Source organism: Simochromis diagramma, unplaced genomic scaffold, assembly GCF_900408965.1.
Source record: "Simochromis diagramma unplaced genomic scaffold, fSimDia1.1 OVJJ01000290.1, whole genome shotgun sequence".
Classification (NCBI taxonomy): domain Eukaryota; kingdom Metazoa; phylum Chordata; class Actinopteri; order Cichliformes; family Cichlidae; genus Simochromis; species Simochromis diagramma.
This window is the reverse complement of record NW_024386808.1, coordinates 4,378-22,971: the sequence shown is the minus strand read 5'-3', so window position 1 is coordinate 22,971 and position 18,594 is coordinate 4,378. Positions and strand designations below refer to the sequence as shown.

Genomic DNA, 18,594 nt, shown 5'->3' with positions numbered 1-18,594 from the left:
ATTATTAGTAGCTAATGCTAATATCGTTTTCTCTTCCCTTTTAACAATGTGAACAGCTAGTGCTAGGTAGGCTGATGCTAGCAGCTAATGCTAATTTGACGTGAATTAGCATTATATTAGTGAGGAGTTAATGCTAAGTAGGCTGCCATTAGTGGCTAATGCTAATTTTAGATGAAAAAGCATTAGCAGCTAATGCTCATATTGTTTTCCTTTGCTTTGTAAGAATGACAGCAGCTAATGATACGAAGTCTACCATTATTAACTATTGTTAATTTGATGTAAATTAGCATTATCCGATAATGGTAACCCTTTTCCCCTGCATTATAACGATGTCAGGAGTTAATGCTAACTAGGCTGCCATTAGGGGCTAACTCTAATTAGGTGAATAATTATTAGCAGCTAATGCTAATATTGTTTTCCCTTCCCTTTTAACAATGTGAGCAGCTAATGCTAATTTGATGTGAATTAGCATTATATTAGTGAGCAGTTAATGCTAAGTAGGCTGCCATTATTAACTAATGCTACTTTGACGTGAATTAGCATTATGTGCTAATACTAATACTGTTTTCCCTTACTTTTTAACAATGTGAGCGGCTAATTCTAAGTACGCTCTTGTAAATAGCTAATTCTAATTTAGTGTGAATTAGCATTATTCAATAATGCTAACACTGTTTTCTCTTACTTATTAAAAATGATAGTAGCTAATACTAATACTCTTTTCCATTGGGTAACAACGATGTGAGGAGTTAATGCTAAGTAGGCTGCTTTTAGAGGCTTATTCTAATTAGGGCTGAATAATTATTAGTAGCTAATGCTAATACCGTTTTCTCTTTCCTTATAACAATATGAGCAGCTAATGCTAATTTGATGTGAATTAGCATTATATTAGTGAGGAGTTAATGCTAAGTAGGCTACCATTAGCAGCTAAAGCTAATTTGAGGTGAATAAGCATTAGTAGCTTATGCTAATACCCTTTTCTCTTGTGTTATAATGATGTGAGACGTTAATGCTAAATAGGCTTCCATGAGTGACTCCTTTCCCTTGCATTATAAAGATGTGAAGAGTTTATGCTAAGTAAGCTGCCATTAGCAGCTAATGCTAATACTGTTTTCCCTTTCTTTATACAACTTGAGCAGCTATTGCTAAGTAGGCCACTTTGCTCTGCTAAAGATTTGTGTGACCATGATGGAAACTCTGATAAGCTAATGCTGCTAAGCTAATGCTGTTTATGGGCCCTGTTAGAATCAATATTTCATTCTCATTCTGTTGTTTGAGAACAATAACAGAAAAATGTGCACTTGAGAACAAATGTATTGTGAATTCAGCTGTGAATGTACAGTTTGTCATTATTTAAGCTTCCATTTCCAAATGTTAGCTGACACTTTATTAGGTACAATGGTATCTATATCAGGTACACCTGTGACCTAAATGTTCCTGCAAACAGACTCCTTGGAGACCCCTACATAAATATCCATGAACTATCCAGCTAGACTAGTGTGTCTGTCCTGAAAATATTCCTGCATGTGTGATTGTTCATGTGTCATCTGCAGGAAACAAACAGGAAGTGAGTGAAAGACACAGGAAATGTTTCCAGCTCTTCCTCCTCTATCAGATTTTCTCTCCATACCTGAGAGTGTCCAGTCTCCAGCCTGGATCCTTCAGTCCAGCCGACAGCAGCTTCATTCCTGAGTCACCTGGATGATTGTAGCTCAGGTCCAGCTCTCTCAGATGGGAGGGGTTGGAGCTCAGAGCTGAGGCCAGAGAAGTACAGCCTTCCTCTGTGATCAGACAGCCTGACAGACTGCAGACACACAAAACAACAATCTATCTGTCAACAGTTGTTTTCTCTTTGTCACAATAACATCTATCCATCCATTGTAACTTTATTTATAAGTGACAATACCCAACACACAACAACAGTCATCTGAAGCTGTTTAACAGTGTAAGGTAACCGCCTCCACTGTGAGCAACACTTGGTGATTGTGGGAAGAAGAACTCCCTTTGACACAAATATCCTCCCAGTGAAAACAGGCTCCAGGAGGAGCATCTACCATGACTGGTTGCAGGGTGAGGGGAAAGAGAAGAGATGAGCTCAGAGAGACAAGAACAAAACAGAGAAACAAAAGTTAAGGACACGCAGTAGTGACATATAAAAGCATCAGGAGTGAAAAGAGGGGAGAAGAAAGCAGAGCATCATGGGAAGTCCACCAACAGCCTGAGCCTATAGCAGCATAACTAAGGGATGGTTCAGGGTCACCTGATCCAGCTCGAACTATAAGCTTTATCAAAAAGGAAAGTTTGAAGCTGATCTTCAAAGTAGAGAGGGTGTCTGTCTCCTGAACTCAAACTGGGAGCTGCTGCCACACCCAGTCCAACATAGCCAGGCTTTCTTTGCTGCTTTGACAAAACCTCAAATCCCAGTCAGAGATGATGAGCATCATCACAGTGATGATCATTTCTCTGTAACCCAGGCTTTCTGCTTCAGGATCTGTGCACGCTCACAGAACAAGGAGACCTTTAAACATCATTTCACTAAATGGATGGACTGAGCTCAGCCTACAGATGAACTGGTGCCAGAGATCATAAAGAACAACAAACAGTCAAATTCAACACTTTTAATGGAAATATGAGATTAATGCTGCAGACAATCATGAACCTGCTGAATTCATGAACATCAAGAATGCAGCGAGTGGTAAAATAAAGATTTGACCTCAGTGTGCTCAGTGTTCCTGTCTATTCCTAACATGATAGCTGCACTTTAGAGCTCTAAAACTGGAACTGACACATATTTAAACTCTACATGTTACTCAGTACATTCAGTTCTGACACTCGCCCAAACTCAAACAAAGGAAACATGGAGATCACATCAGTTTGTCACCAAAGTCTAATTATTAGGGCAACTTAACCTGTTATTATCTCGTTAACTCATTAACTGATTAACGTCAGCAATTATTTTAATCACAGTTTTTAAAATCATGATTATTGTGAAAGTGCTCACTGGCTCTGAATATAAAAGCCATGGGTCACAGGAGGGATGTTGATCAGTGCTGGCTTGAAATGGGCGTCATTATGCATCTCAGCCAATGGGAGCATTGAGGGTGGGCCTAATACTACTGCAGCGCTCACATGACCCAGGACAGAGAGAAAGGGGCGGGGACAGAAACATGGAGACAGGTACAGATCTTTGACATGTTCATTTTAAACTGTTCCAGGAGGCAGTGTTGATACAACCAAAGTTATCTGGAAACAAAGTTGAGTTTCTTATCGTCGGAGTACTTCATGTCTGAAGTATCACTTAAATGCATTACACGCTGTTAGAGTTTGTATTGTTGATTGTCATTTATGCTTACAAATATTTAACCATGGATGCTTAGAGGTGTATAAGTAATTGTGTAGTGATAAGTTGGGTGATCTTTAACAGGCTACAGAGGCTTGGTGTGTATTCCACACTAGAATGCACACCTACATCCTGGGAGCATGGGAAAGTTCGTACCTTGTTTAATTGTTTTATGGTAGGATTAACGTAGTTACGTCTGTTCTAGTCTAAGTGCTTTTTGTGTATAAATGAACTGCTGGACTTCCTCACGGTGTTATCTAGGATGAGGGGGGGTCTACCCTCTTCCTGACCAAGGATGTTTGCTTGTGTGCTTTTATGACCCTTTGATCAGCAGTACACACACACACACACCCAACACACACACACACAGGCAAGGTACTCTTTGTTTGTATGTAGATGTCATATGTTAATGAACCTATGCATATTCATGTAACCTCAATAAAAGGGCAGTGGTATGGGAGAACGGACGAGAGCAACTGGGGTCAAGTGAAGGAACGGCACTCTGTCCGGTTTTCTCCCGTGCACGAGTAACATGAAGAACTTTGCCTACTTGTGTCTTGCTTTGCAGTGTAATTTGCAAGATACAAGATGGCGCCGAGTATGGCAGCCTTGTTGCGAGCTCCCCCAAGCAACAGCTTTTTTCTGTGTTTAATTTTACTTTTCCTTCATTTTTTCGCGAGTAGCACATGTCTCCTTGTGTACGACCGACAAACCTTACTGGACATAAAGGACGGTCTTTCTTATAACTTTCCGGAGTTCAAGTTTTGCAACACGGACGCTCCGTTTGCAGACCCCCCATTCATCTCACCTGAGACGCCTTTGTTCTCTGGCCCTGGAGGCCGCAAACGCCGACGCAGAGGGAGAAGATCTGGCGTTCTGGTTCGACTGAGACGGCGCACTAACAGACCACCGTTACCCCAGTTTATTACTGGCTAATGTGCAGTCTCTGGAGAACAAGCTGTGCGAGCTTCGGGCACGGATCTCATTCCAGCGAGATGCGGGACTGCTGCGTGATCTGCCTCACAGAAACCTGGCTATCGGACAAGGTACCGGACTCCGCAATACAACTACCGGGGTTCTCCGTGCATCGCGCGGACAGGTCACAGGATCTTACTGGGAAAAGCAGAGGCGGTGGTGTGTGTTTCATGATCAACAACAGCTGGTGTGATTATGCGAACGTGCACCCGGTCAAATCCTTCTGCTCACCGGACCTGGAGTACCTGATGATTAAGTGCCGGCCATTCTGGCTACCGAGGGAATTTACAGCAGTGATTATTACGGCTGTTTACATTCCCCCACAAGCCGACACTGACCGAGCACTCAGGGAACTGTACAGCGCGATCAGCAGCGAGGAAACCGCACACCCAGAGGCGGCGTTTATCACAGCCGGAGACTTTAATAAGGGAAACCTGAAGAAAGTCTCACCCAAACTCCACCAACACATCCATTTTAACACCCGTGGAGATCGGCTACTCGACCACTGCTACACCTCTTTCCGGGATGCGTACAAAGCCCTCCCCCGCGCCCCATTCGGCCAATCAGATCACCGCTCCATCCTGCTCCTGCCCGCCTACAGGCAGAAGCTGAAACAGGAAGCTCCAACCTGGAGGGCGGTGCACTGTTGGACGGACCAATCGGAGTCTGCGCTGCGGGACTGTTTTGATCATGCGGACTGGGAAATGTTTCACGTGGCTGCCAGAGACATTGATGAATACACAGACTCAGTCTGCGGATTTATCAGGAAATGCGTGGAAGATGTCGTCCCATCCAGAACAGTTAAATCCTTCCCAAATCAAAAACCCTGGATTAACGGAGATGTTCGCGCGGCACTGGCGGCACGGAGCACCGCCTTTGCCTCCGCGAACACATCGGACTACAAACACGCACATTACCAACTCCGGAAGACGATCAAAGCAGCCAAACGTGAGTACAGGGACAGGGTGGAGCAACAGTTTGACAACCCTCGGAGTATGTGGCAGGGACTAAACACGATCACAGACTTTAGAGGGAAAACCAGCACACCGCAGACCACGGCCTCTCTGTGTGAGGATCTAAACGTATTCTATGCTAGATTCGACACAGCGAACACCATGAGACCGGACAGTGTGCGCACCGCGGATGACGTCAGTGCGCACACTGTGTCTGAGGAGGATGTGCGGAGGTGCTTCAGGAAGGTGAACGCACGCAAAGCTACTGGTCCGGACGGGATTCCCGGCCGCGTCCTCAAGTCATGCGCGGCTCAGCTGGCTGGAGTGTTCACGCACATCTTCAACCTTTCCCTCTCTCTGTCTGTAGTCCCAGCCTGCTTCAAAATGGCCACCATCGTCCCTGTACCCAAATCCTCCACCATCTCCTCATTGAACGACTGGCGACCTGTAGCCCTGACCCCCATCGTAAGCAAATGCTTCGAGAAGCTGGTCAGGGACTTCATCTGCTCTGCACTACCCGACTCACTGGACCCTCTACAGTTCGCATACCGCCACAACAGGTCCACTGATGATGCCATAGCCCTGACACTACATACTGCCCTGTCACACCTGGAGAAGAGAGACACGTATGTGAGAATGCTGTTTGTAGATTACAGCTCAGCATTCAATACCATCGTTCCCTTGAAGCTGGACAGGAAACTGCAGGATCTAGGACTGAGCAGCTCCCTCTGCAGCTGGATCCTTAGCTTCCTGTCTGACAGATGCCAAGTGGTCAGACTGGGCAGCATCACCTCATCCCCCGTCACACTGAACACTGGTGCTCCACAGGGATGTGTACTGAGCCCTCTCCTATACTCACTCTACACCTACGACTGCACGGCCACTAACAACTCCAACATCATTGTGAAGTTTGCGGACGACACTACAGTGGTGGGTCTTATCACCAATGGTGATGAGACGGCTTACAGGGAGGAGGTCAGCGCCCTGACCCACTGGTGTCAAGACAACCATCTCACCCTCAACGTCGCAAAGACAAAGGAGTTGATAGTGGACTTCCGGAGGTGCAGAGAAGTACACACCCCCATCACCATCAACGGCGCTGCTGTGGAGAGAGTGAGCAGCTTCCGGTTCCTTGGTGTACATCTGGCTGAGGATCTTACGTGGTCAGTACACACAAACAAAACAGTGAAGAAGGCGCAGCAGCGCCTCTTCTTTCTCAGGAGACTGAAAAGATTCGGCATGAGCCCCCGCATCCTCAGGACCTTCTATCACTGTGCCATTGAGAGCATCCTCACTGGATGCATCACCACCTGGTATGGCAACAGCACCGCCTACAACTGCAAAGCTCTCCAGCGAGTAGTGCGGTGCTCTGAATGGATAATTGGAGGTGAGCTTCCCTCCCTCCAAGACATCTACAGGAAGCGGTGCCTGAGGAAAGTGGGGAGGATCATCAAGGACTCCAGTCACCCCAGCCATAAACTGTTCAGACTACTTCCATCAGGAAGGAGGTTCTGCAGCATCCGGTCCCGTACCAGCAGACTGAGAGACAGCTTCTTCCACCAGGCCATCAGACTGCTGAACACTTCATAGACACCTCAGCTTCACTACTGGAACTTTAACATTATGCACTCCATACTGTACAGTAACGCCACTGTTTTGCACATGTCTCACTCTGTATATTTTATTTTATATATTTTATTTATTGTTTACTCTATTTAATTTGGAAAATATGTGTACACACACACACACACACACACACACACACACATGTAGAAAAATATTTAGTATACACATCCAGAAATGCATACACTATTATATATTGTACATATATTTATTAGTTTCAGATGTAGCCATTCTTGTATTTTGCTTGTTTACATTCTTGTATTTTGCACAACTCTGTTGCTTGTGAAGCTCGCACACAAGAATTTCACTCACATGTGCTGTACCAATGTACCTGCACATGTGATGTGACAATAAAAGTGATTTGATTTGATTTGAATTATATTGTCTTCAACGTTCCAGCGGATGGGTTCAAGCTACAAACATATCACACGCTGTTGATGGCAGTAAACAAACCACCCAAGCAAACAGAGGTGGGAGGCTTGGGCAGACTACGTAACAAACAAGACAATATAACAAAGGCCACATTGAAGTGAGTAGCTACAAACTGCAGGCCAATTAGTGTTGTTGAAGAAGTTGGTCTGAGGAACGTTCTTAGGATCAACAAATGACGGCATGTATGAGCCTCCCTCAAGACGCACCATCACAAGAAGAACACATGAGCTGTAGAAAAAGGAGAGACTACGAAAGCCATGGCGTTACAACATGAACCTGCTGTTGGTCTCTCTGGAGACTACTGGGCGTGGCTGGGTAACCATGGTTACCTGGGAGTTATAGTACATGATATTAATGAAGACTGGGAGCTGCGTTCTATAGCAAACAATTTGTTATGAGGTAATCAGCTGATCTTACTTTAACCGGAAGCCCTTCACAATAATTGCAAAGCTTTTATTTGGTCCAACTACCATCAGTTCGTCTGTACTGATCTTAACTTAAAGTCACAATCATGCCGTTTAGTTTGTATAGTGTAAGTAGTAGAAGTATACTACAGTACTCTGATCACTGATAGGATAGATTTATGTAGATATACACCTTTGTATTTAATATTACTGCATTATAGTACTGTGGTCTTTGTCCTTATATATGGTTATGTTAGCTATACCGACGTATGCATATAACTGGATATGTATCTTATCTATTCATCTTATTTGTCATGTATTTGCATTGTGTACTTCCTTTTTGTAAGAAACCACACACGTGATCACAGCCACAAGATTTAATCAGTGAACCTTAAGCTCCTTATTCCACATGCTGGGATCATTTGGCCTTCAGTGGTGTTCTGGCTGACACACCGGCGTGACCGGAGTGCGAAAGAGTGAATCAGACACACCAGTGTAATCCCTGATATCTCCACTACATGTAATCGTCCTTCAGCCTGTGGCTGCAGTTAGCTGATCTGCTAATTAGCCGGTGTGCTAGTAAGCCGCTGTGCTATTTAGCCGCTGTGCTAGTTAGCCGGTTTGCTAGTCAGCTGGTGTGCTAGTTAGCCAGTGTGCTAGTTAGCTGGTTCGCTAGTCAGCTGGTCTGCTACTTAGCGGGTTTGCTAGATAGCCGGTGTGCTAGTTAGCTGGTGTGCTAATTAGCTGGTGTGCTAGTTAGCTGGGAGCTAACTCACTAGAACATTTGATGCTAAACTGTCTAAACTGTGTGAGCAGCTTTTGTGGCTGCTCTGTGTTACTCTCCAGCCTCTATTTAACTCAGTCCTCTCAGTTTTTTCCTTCTTACAAAATAGAAAACCTTCTTTTTCAGCTTCTGCACACCTGAGCTGTGGCTAAGCTACCAGCATGCAGGTCCGGTGTGTCTCACTCAACAGTTACACTCGTCACCCAGACTAACAACACTCCACATGTTCACCACTAGGAGGTGCTAAAAGACCACATACAGTGAGATTATCACTAAATGTCTGCTGTGTCTGACGGTGACTTGGGTTTTCACTAACTGGCTACATGAGCAGGATTAACTGCAGTGCTATCTTTGTGAAAGAGACTTAGCAGCAGATCAGAACCAAACAGAAACATTTCTACTTTTCCTGCAGCACCAGCTGGATGCATGGAGCCTAACCTTCAGTGACAATGAGACACATACAGTGTGACTGCTGTGACTTTACAGCTCGGCCTCACTCACTGACATTAGTCAGACATGACTGAATCTATATCACACTTAAAGCTTTCTGTAAATGAAAGAATCAGTGAAAACGAGGCACTTCAGTCAATTTTAAACACACACTCTGAATATAACCTGATCCAGACCAGGTTATAGGTTAAGCATCAGTAACCACGGTGATGTAGCCAGGTAAACACTTATGCATTTATGCTCACAATCACTCCAGTTAACCCAGCATGCATGTTTTTGGACTGTGGGAGGAAGCAGAGAACCTGAAGACAACCTACACAGGCCACACTATCACCCTTATTTACAGAATTATAATTGGGTGATAAAGTAAAGAAAATAAATATTTTAATAAAAAAATATTCATAAATGAACTATTATTCAAGTAAGTAAGTAGAATATATTTATATAGCACATAATCTCGTTTGTATAGAAATGTCTTCAGCTGCTTTTTCAAAGAGTCAGTGGAGTCTAGACAGCATAAAGATAACAGCAGGGAGTTCCACAGCCTCGGTGCCTGAAAAGCTCGATCCCCACGAGTGTTGAACCGAATCCGTGGGACCAACAGTGACCTCTGACCTAAAGACCTAAGTGCTCGGGATGAAGCATGAGGTTTCAACAGGTCAGAGATGCACTGAGGAGCTTCACCATGTACAGCTCTAAAAGTTATGAGTATAATGTTAAAATGGACCCTAAAATTTAGTGGCAACCAATGAAGAGAAGCCAAAACTGGAGTAATGTGTGACCTCTTGTTTGTGCCAGTTAAAAGTCTCGCTGCAGCATTCTGTACAGTGTGAAGCTCCAGAGCTGATTTGTTGAGACAAGTAAAAAGACCATTTCAATAATCCAAGCGAGAAGCGATAAAAGCATGAAGAATCATCTCAAGTTCTGCCTTTGACACCAGTCTGAGTTTAGAAATGTTTCTTAGATGATAAAAACAGTTTTGAACCAGTTGTTTAGAGAGTTTCTCAAGCAACATTCAACTGTCGAATATAACACCTAAGTTTCTGAGACTCGATTTAATGGAAGGGCCTAAAAACTGATCTGCTGCCTAATTTCTGAAGACATGTGATCAGGAGCAATGATCAAAGTTTCTGTTTTATCCATATTAAAGTGGAGAAAGTTGAAGTTTAACAATTATCTGATTCCTGAAAGACAATAATTTAAACAAGAAAATGCATTAAACTGACAATCTTTGAAAGAACAGTATTTGAATGTCTGAATGTCATCAGCGTAGAGATGATAAGAAATATTATTGTAATATCTGATAATTTGGCCTAGAGCAGGTGTGAGGAACTCCAGGCCTCGAGGGCCGGTGTCCTGCAGGTTTTAGGTCTAACCCTGGGTCAGCACACCTGAATCAAATTCATTACCAGGCCTCTGGACAAGTCCTTCAGCCTATTTATCATGATGCTGTGATCAACAGTATCAAAAGCAGAGGAGAGATCCAACTCTGTGAACTCTCCAGAGTCTGCTGCCATCAGAATGTCACCACACACTTTAAGTTAAGCCATTTCAGTGGAGGACAGTTTACAGAAACCAGACTGGAAAATGTCCAGAGCTTTGTTTTTCTTCAGAAAGCCGTTAAGTTGTTCTGCAACTGTTTTTTCCACGTTCGTTCAAAGATTCATTACAATCAGATTTAGTATAGACTGGTACACGAGGAATATCAGGAGAGACAATTTTCATAATTGTATCAAACAATACTTTGGGATTGTTCTTTTTTGAAGCCATTAGATTTGAAAAATATTCAGTTCCAGCTTTTTTATCATGTCGTTAAGTGAGGATATGGATTCCTTGAGATGTACTCGATGGACCTCAACCTTGGAAGCCTTCAATAAACGCTCTAACTTGACACAATATCTCCTGAAATTTTGAGTATTTTCATTTATCCAGGGATAGAAATTTGAAGAATGGACAACACTTTGCTTCAGAGGTGCCGCTGTGTCTAAATATAATGGACAAAGTGTTGTCTCCAGGAGTTTAGCTGATTTAGAGTGGCCAGGTACGGTGGGTGTGCTCCGGTTAAAGAACACGGAGTCAGACTTCCAAATTCAGGTGATTTATTCAGTCTGTAGTGATGATACAGTCACCTGACCTAAACCCAGTGCAGATGGTTTGGGATCAGTGTTGGGCAAGTGACTTTGAACAAGTAATTATAGTTACTAGTTACTTCTTAGTAACTAGTAACTATACTACTAACTATAGTTAACTCTACATAGTTACTTAGAGTTAGAATATTGTAAGTCAGTTACTAAAAGTAATTAATTACTTGAAAAGTAACTATTGCGTTACTTTAAAAAAATGTTCAACCCTCTGGGGTCCAGGGTATAATTGGCCATTTTTAACTACTTTTGATTTGACCTCTATATTCCACCTTTAAAAACTATTTACTTTGCCTTGTTTGGTATCATTCTGTTCAGCACAACCTCATGTGTCTGAATTTACAGTTATGTTTTCATTTTGACAGACTGTATTAACACAATTGATCTAAAATCAGACAAAAAACAATCTGAGTAGAAAAAGTTATATTTTTTACTGTTACAACCACAAACATGTTTAATAAATCATTAACTTGAAATCTAAATATAAATCGTGAATTTTAATAATAGTAATAATAATAATAATGGATTGCATTTATATAGCGCTTTTCGGGGCCCTCAAAGTGCTTTACAATTCCACTATTCATTCACTCTCACATTCACACACTGGTGGAGGCAGCTACAGGTGTAGCCACAGCTGCCCTGGGGCAGACTGACAGAAGCGAGGCTGCCATATCGCACCATCGGCCCCTCTGGCCATCACCAGTAGGCGGTAGGTGAAGTGTCTTGCCCAAGGACACAACGACCGAGACTGTCCGAGCCGGGGCTCGAACCGGCAACCTTCTGGTTACAAGACGAACACCCTTTAAATCCTATACACAAGCTTTGCAAACAACCAAGTTATTTTGTTATTTGTAGCAATTTACCTTTTACGTTGATTTTTTTAAAATAACTATTTCAAACTATTTACAGAACAATCAGCTGTTCTGCATTAAATAAGATGCCACAAATTATTTGTGCCACTCCAAAAAAATTATTTCTGTCCACCATAAAGGAGAACATCACAGCCTGATACCTGCAGGTCTGACAGCAGCAGGTGTATCACTGCTGTTTCTACCTGGATACACCGTTTACACTGTAATCTGAATTTGCTGGTTTTGTGGCAGCACCTGTAACACTTCCATTCAATTCAACTCTATTTATATAGTGCCAAATCACAACAGTCACCTCAAGGCACTTAACATTCAGCAACTGCCTCATTGTTCTGACAGACAACATAAAACTATCCACTACACTACACACCAACTTTTTTTCTTCCTTTTTTTGTTCTTTTTTTCCCATACACACTAACTACACAACACAACCTACTATCCACACACTCCAAATATGCTAAACGTCACAAATCTCTCACATCTCACACTGTCACTCCTAAATCTTCCCCCTCTTCCTAAACAACCAAATGTGATGTTGCTATATCATTTTTTTGATTGGTCGACATGGTTCATTTTTCCACCAACAGGAAAGGGAGGATTTTGGGTTTTTTTGCTCATAAGCAGAGAGTGCTTGCTGTGCTGTCCTTAGACAGTAAAAGTGACGAAACTATCGAGGAAAAAAACGCAGCGTATATATTGTTTATCATGACTCTGGTTTTACGTGGCCTATCAACACAATTTAAAAACTGGTATATGTCACCTTGTTGCTTTGTCATCTTGAAGTGGTCATGTGATTGGCTTACCATAACTACTTTATTCTTCCTCAGTCAAACAGCAGCACTCATGCCATTGTTTTGCCCCCTTAGCTCCAGGTGTTGTGCCAAAAGTGATCGCCGTCCGCGGGAGTGCATGCAGCTGCTTAAAGCTGTAGCACCCAGATTCAGGGGGTTGGGAAGCTCATCTTGTAACCAGAAGGTTGCCGGTACGATCCCCAGCTCTGTCTTGGTCGTTGTGTCCTTGGAACACAAGACACTTCACCTACTGCCTACTGGTGTTGGCCAGTGGGGCCGATGGTGATCAGTCTGTCCCAAGGCAGCTGTGGCTACAACTGTAGCTGCCTCCACCAGTGTGTGAATGTGAGAGTGAATGAATAGTGGGATTGTAAAGGGTCTTTGAGGGTCTCGAAAAGCACTATATAAATGCAATCCATTATTATTATTAAGAGCATCTTTAGGCCTGACTGTGCTCATCCTTCCTCCAACCTCTCCTTACCAAAGATAACAACTACATCAGTATTAGCTCAATAACATTTTCTGCAATTCAATGGTGGACATCACTTTTAAACCTTGTGTAAAACAATAAAACCTAAAAGTCTGAGTATTATTGTTTGTGCAAACAGCTCTTGCAGGTTACCCCGGACTTAATAATTAAATAATAATAATAATAAAAATAACCTTTCCTTTAAGCAGCTGTTCAGGCTACTAAACTCATCCCAGAAATAACAAGTGACACCATTAATAGTAGAGCTAACTTTAACAGGTGAAACTGATTTGACCTATAAGGCTACTGCAGTTACTTCTTATCAGGGTTAGTAAGGAAGACATCTGGATGAGGTAGTTAGTAGTATGTAGTTAGTACCGGGCGAGTCCCCTCCCCCACATCGGCACCAGAACCCTGTATTTTCTACAGGGTAAGACTGCCTGTTTTATCAAACTATGGCTATTATTACTGTGATCATTTGCAGCCCAGTGTGCTGCTCTCTCTGCTGGGATGAACCACTAGAACTCACCCAGTCATCCCTTTCTTTCTCTCAAGAAGAAGTGAAATAAATATATTTATTATGTTACGAGTCTACTATTCTTTAAATCAAACTGTAATGAATAAATGAAGCAAGAAGATTTGGTGGCTCCAAGTGTTGTAGAAGAAAAGATAAACATCTCATTTTGAGATGTACTGTAAGTACTGTGAATAAAAAAGAAACAGCGAACCAATCAGTAGTCGCCAATTACTTTTGAAAGTAATTGAGCGTCCAATAATCCACTCAAATGTAAATAAAAGTTCACTTGACAGCTGTATAAAGGTTACCTGTTTATACAATAATATAAGTCACATTTCAAATGATCATCTGTGGAAAAGTTTGAATCCTGACCTGAGAGTTTCCACTGCACACTGTGAACTCTTTAGTCCAGAGGACAGAAGCTTCAGTCCTGAATCCTGCAGGTCAGAGTTACTCAGGTCCAGCTCTCTCAGACTGGAGGACTGGGAGCTGAGGACTGAGGACAGAGCTTCACAGCTTCTCTCTGACAGGTTACAGCCACTCAGTCTGAAAAATAAAAGACAGTCTATACAAGAAATACTCATGTAGCGTTTGTTAATACATTTCACAACATTAAATCTTGACTTTCTATTTTTAAAGAAAACATAAAGATACTAAGATACAACATCATATGGATGAACTTTAGTTAATAATTCTAAAAACAAAATGTTTTCTGATCTGACCTCAGAGTATTCAGTTTACAGTTTAAACGTTGTAGTCCAGCAGACAGAAGCTTCACTCCTGAATCCTGTAGCATTCTGATACTCAGGTCCAACTCTGTCAGACTAGAGGACTGTGAGCTGAAAACTGAGGACAGAGCTTCACAGTTTTCCTCTGAGAGTTCACAGATGTTAAGTCTGAAGATAAAAACATGAATAAAGATTGTTAAAGTGTAATCAGGGTGAAATAGCTTATTGTATTGTGCTGAGCAGGTTAGTAAAACTTCACTTTAACTTGGAAATGAATAAAAATGCTATGAAACAAGGAAACTGGATAAAAATATAAACAAAAACAAACATCAAACACATAAACAAACAGAACTAAACAAATTGATCTGACCTCAGAACATTCAGTTTGGCGTGCGGACCCTCCACTGCAGCAGACAGAAGCTTTACTGCTGAAGCCTTCAGGCTGTTGGTACTCAGGTCCAGATCTCTCAGACTACAGGTCTGGGAGTTGACGACTGACAACAAATTTTCACAGCCTTCCTCTGAGATGTTACAGCTGCTCAGTCTGAGAGAGAAAGGGAAAAAACAAAAACAAAAAACCAAACAATATATGTGATCAAATTAAATTTGTTTATATGTTGAACCTTTTTTATTTTTTATTTTAAACCTATGAGACTATGAGTGCTACCAATCCAGTGCACACGATTGGTACCTTGATGGTACCTTGCTCAGGGGTACCACAAGGTAACTATTCGGTGGATTCGACCCCTGACCTTATGATCACGGGGCGACCACTCTGCCTACTGAGCTAATAATTCTGTGTACACTATCATACAATATTAACTAAAACAATTATTTTGGAAAATTTTAGTAATTCAATAATCAATATGCTCATTACCTTTGTATTGTGAGGAACACTGGATTTTAAATACTAGCTGTATAAAACTCTTCCTGTTAAAGGTGTGTATAAAGGAGATGAGCTGAAATCCTGTCTTCCTTCTCTCACCGCAACCGGTCGCAGCAGATGGCCCCGCCCCTCCCTGAGCCTGGTTCTGCCGGAGGTTTCTTCCTGTTAAAAGGGAGTTTTTCCTTCCCACTGTCGCCAAAGTGCTTGCTCATAGGGGGTCATATGATTGTTGGGTTTTTCCTCTTTATCTATTACTGTACGATCTACTGTACAATATAAAGTGCCTTGAGGGAACTGTTGTTGTGATTTGGCGCTATATAAATAAAATTGAATTGAATTACATCCCATTTCAGGTACCTGGAACCTGAACCTTCTCTGGAAACCTGGGACGCTGGCGGGTTTCTCTTGCTAACCTATCTGCTCATCCTCTTTCTTTCTGCTCGCATGATGATTTCCTGGTTGAGTTTGTAAAGACTTTTGCTCACCCCATTTCCGAGGGTAGTTTAGGGAGAAAGTTACTGAATCTCCGGCAGGACCGTTACAGTGTGGCCAATTATGATTTCCCAACAGCCACTGTTGAGGCAGGCTGGTCGGATCAAGCTCTGCAGGGTCTATTTTTTCCATCCATCCATTTGCTTCCACTTATCCGTTTCAGTGTTGCGGGGGGCGCTGGAGCCTATCCCAGATGTCATAGGGCAAGAGGCGGGGTACACCCTGGACAGGTTGCCAGTCTGTCGCAGGGCTAACACTAAGAGACACACACAACCGTTCACTCTCACATTCATTTCTGCATTCACACCTATGGGCAATTTAGATTGATCAATTAACCTATCCCCACTAACTGCGTGTCTTTGGACTGTGGGAGGAAGCCGGAGTACCCGGGCAGAACCCACACAATAATGTGGAGAACATGCAAACTCCACACAGAAAGACCCCGGCCTGATGGTGGAATTGAACTCAGGACCTTCTTGCTGTGCGGCAACAGTGCTAACCACCGTCCCCTGTATTTTTTCAGTCATTAAATCAAACCATGAAAGTTCAGCTTGCTTCTCGCGATGAACCTGTCTGTTTTCGATTCCACACCAGGGTCTGGCCACTGGTAAGTTCAGGGATAAGGGTGGAGGATATTCACACAAACAAACAAACAAAAAAAACAACAACCCAGATTGCAACTCCAAGTCTCTGTGCTAGTTAACCAGACCTTTCAGGCTCTTCTTCAATCAGAACCTCATGGAGTCTGAGTTAGCGAGACAGTTAAACATCCCTCTATGCGCCCTTAATCCGCCCATTCCCACTAAGTCATTAAATAACCGACTGTCCCCTCACGTAACTCACCGCACAGAGCCTGTCACCCCTGGTAATCACAAGAAAACACCTCACCTCACAAACCACTCATACTCGGCTTTCCTTGGCTAGAATTACATAATCCACACTTAGACTGGTCAGGTCAGAGGGTAATCAGTTAGAGTCCGTTCTGTCATTCAAATTGCCTTGTTTCCACCCGTCCACCGGAACCTGTGGAACCATCAGCCAACACTGAGACTGTTTTAGATCTCTCCTCTGTGCCCACCAAATGTCATGATCTTCAGGAAGTATTTAGCAAAAGTAAAGCGCTTTCACTGCCACCTCATAGACCACATGACTGCACCATAGAACTACTCTCTGGCTCCACCCGGCCTTCTAGCTGGCTGTATAGTGTGTCTAAACCTGAGTGTGCGGCTATGGAAAAGTAGATTAAGGAATCCCTCGCTGCAGGCATAATCCAACGATTGTCATCTCAAGTTGGAACTTCTTTTTTGTGGGGGAAAAAGGATGGCTCTCTCTGGCCATGCATTTACTTCAGGGGCCTCAGTGATATTACCATCAAGAATAAGTACCTATTACCTCATTAGCTCTGCTTACAGGCCATTTCACAGCGCCACAGGGTTTACAAAACCCCACCTCTGCAACGCTTACCACTTTTTCCAGATCAATCAGGGAGATAAGTGGAAGACCGTTTTAAACAAGCCATTGGGGAAGGAGAGGTAAGTGACGGAAGTGACGGACAAGGTAAGCGACTCATGTTGTAACTGACGTCAGACGCCGGAGATTTTGGCGGAAGATTAAAGCAAATGGTAGTTTAGATTTGAACAAATTCATTTAAGCTTCAGTATTACCAAATACACTTATCAACTGTCTTATAACTAACACTATTTGTCTAAATAATCTCCAACACCCTGGAGAACAACGAGGAGAGTTTAGAGACTCTCCAAGATTATATTGATCAGTGCTTTCAGGATCTCGTGATGAAGAAGACCCAGTGTGCAGCTTCCCCGGCCAAACCTGAGACGCCGTCGTCGAAAAGACAACGCCCGGCAGATTCCCCCGGCTCAACATCGCCAGCCGGCAAAGATATTGCCGACATACTGGAGTCAATCGACAAGCGATTGTCCAGTTTCGACGCAAGGCTGTCCTTGGTGGAGATTCTTCACCGAGAATTTAAATGCTTGCGAGAATCCCTGGAGTACAGCCAGCAGCAGGTGGAAACGCTTGCTGCTGAAAATGCCACGCTAAGGGAGTCGGTGAAATGTCTCACAGATAATGTTACCCAGCTCAATAGAGAAAATAAAAAAATAAAAGAAACAGTTATCGATCTACAAGCTCGTAGCATGCGTGATAATCTGGTATTTTCTGGTATTCCAGAAGCCGCCGGAGAGGACGCGGAGACCACGGTAAAAAGCTTCATCAAAACCCACCTGAAGCTGCCGGAGGACACTGTGAAGAACATAGTCTTCGATCGGGTACATCGCCTCGGGCCCATTCGGGCTACAGCCGGGAGACCATGTCCTATCGTGGCCAAATTCGGCCACTTCAAACAAAAGCAACATGTGAAAAGCCGCGGCAGGGAATTAAAAGGAACGGACTTCAGCGTGAACGACCAGTTCCCCAAAGAGATCTTGGAACGACGGAGGGTCCTCTTCCCAATCCGACGCGGCTTCATCCAGAAGGGCTCCCGCGCTGTCATCGCTGTGGACCGGCTGTACGTGGACGGACAGCTCCACCGCGACCCCAACATCACTCCGTGGCTGTATTAACCTCACACCAGATAAGAATCAGCTACACCATTTCCCTATCCACTCACACTAACTTGCATTAACATCTGTTTAACTTACCAGCATCAAATCGCATCTTAAAGTGTGATTTCATAGCAGAATTAACACCGTCACTCTCCGTCAGTGATTTAATTGGAATGTTT

General features: G+C 43.2%; 2 long non-coding RNA genes across 2 annotated transcripts; both read right to left on the bottom strand.

Moving 5' to 3' along the window:
* Positions 1 to 702: 702 nt before the first annotated feature.
* LOC120730694 lies at positions 703 to 17,860 on the bottom strand. The gene is made up of 3 exons (XR_005695178.1): positions 17,548 to 17,860; positions 11,389 to 11,393; positions 703 to 713 (listed from the first exon to the last, which is right to left on the bottom strand). It is a non-coding gene; the product is annotated as an uncharacterized LOC120730694 (long non-coding RNA).
* LOC120730693 lies at positions 14,254 to 15,325 on the bottom strand. The gene is made up of 3 exons (XR_005695177.1): positions 14,844 to 15,325; positions 14,468 to 14,641; positions 14,254 to 14,291 (listed from the first exon to the last, which is right to left on the bottom strand). It is a non-coding gene; the product is annotated as an uncharacterized LOC120730693 (long non-coding RNA).
* Positions 17,861 to 18,594: the final 734 nt, after the last annotated feature.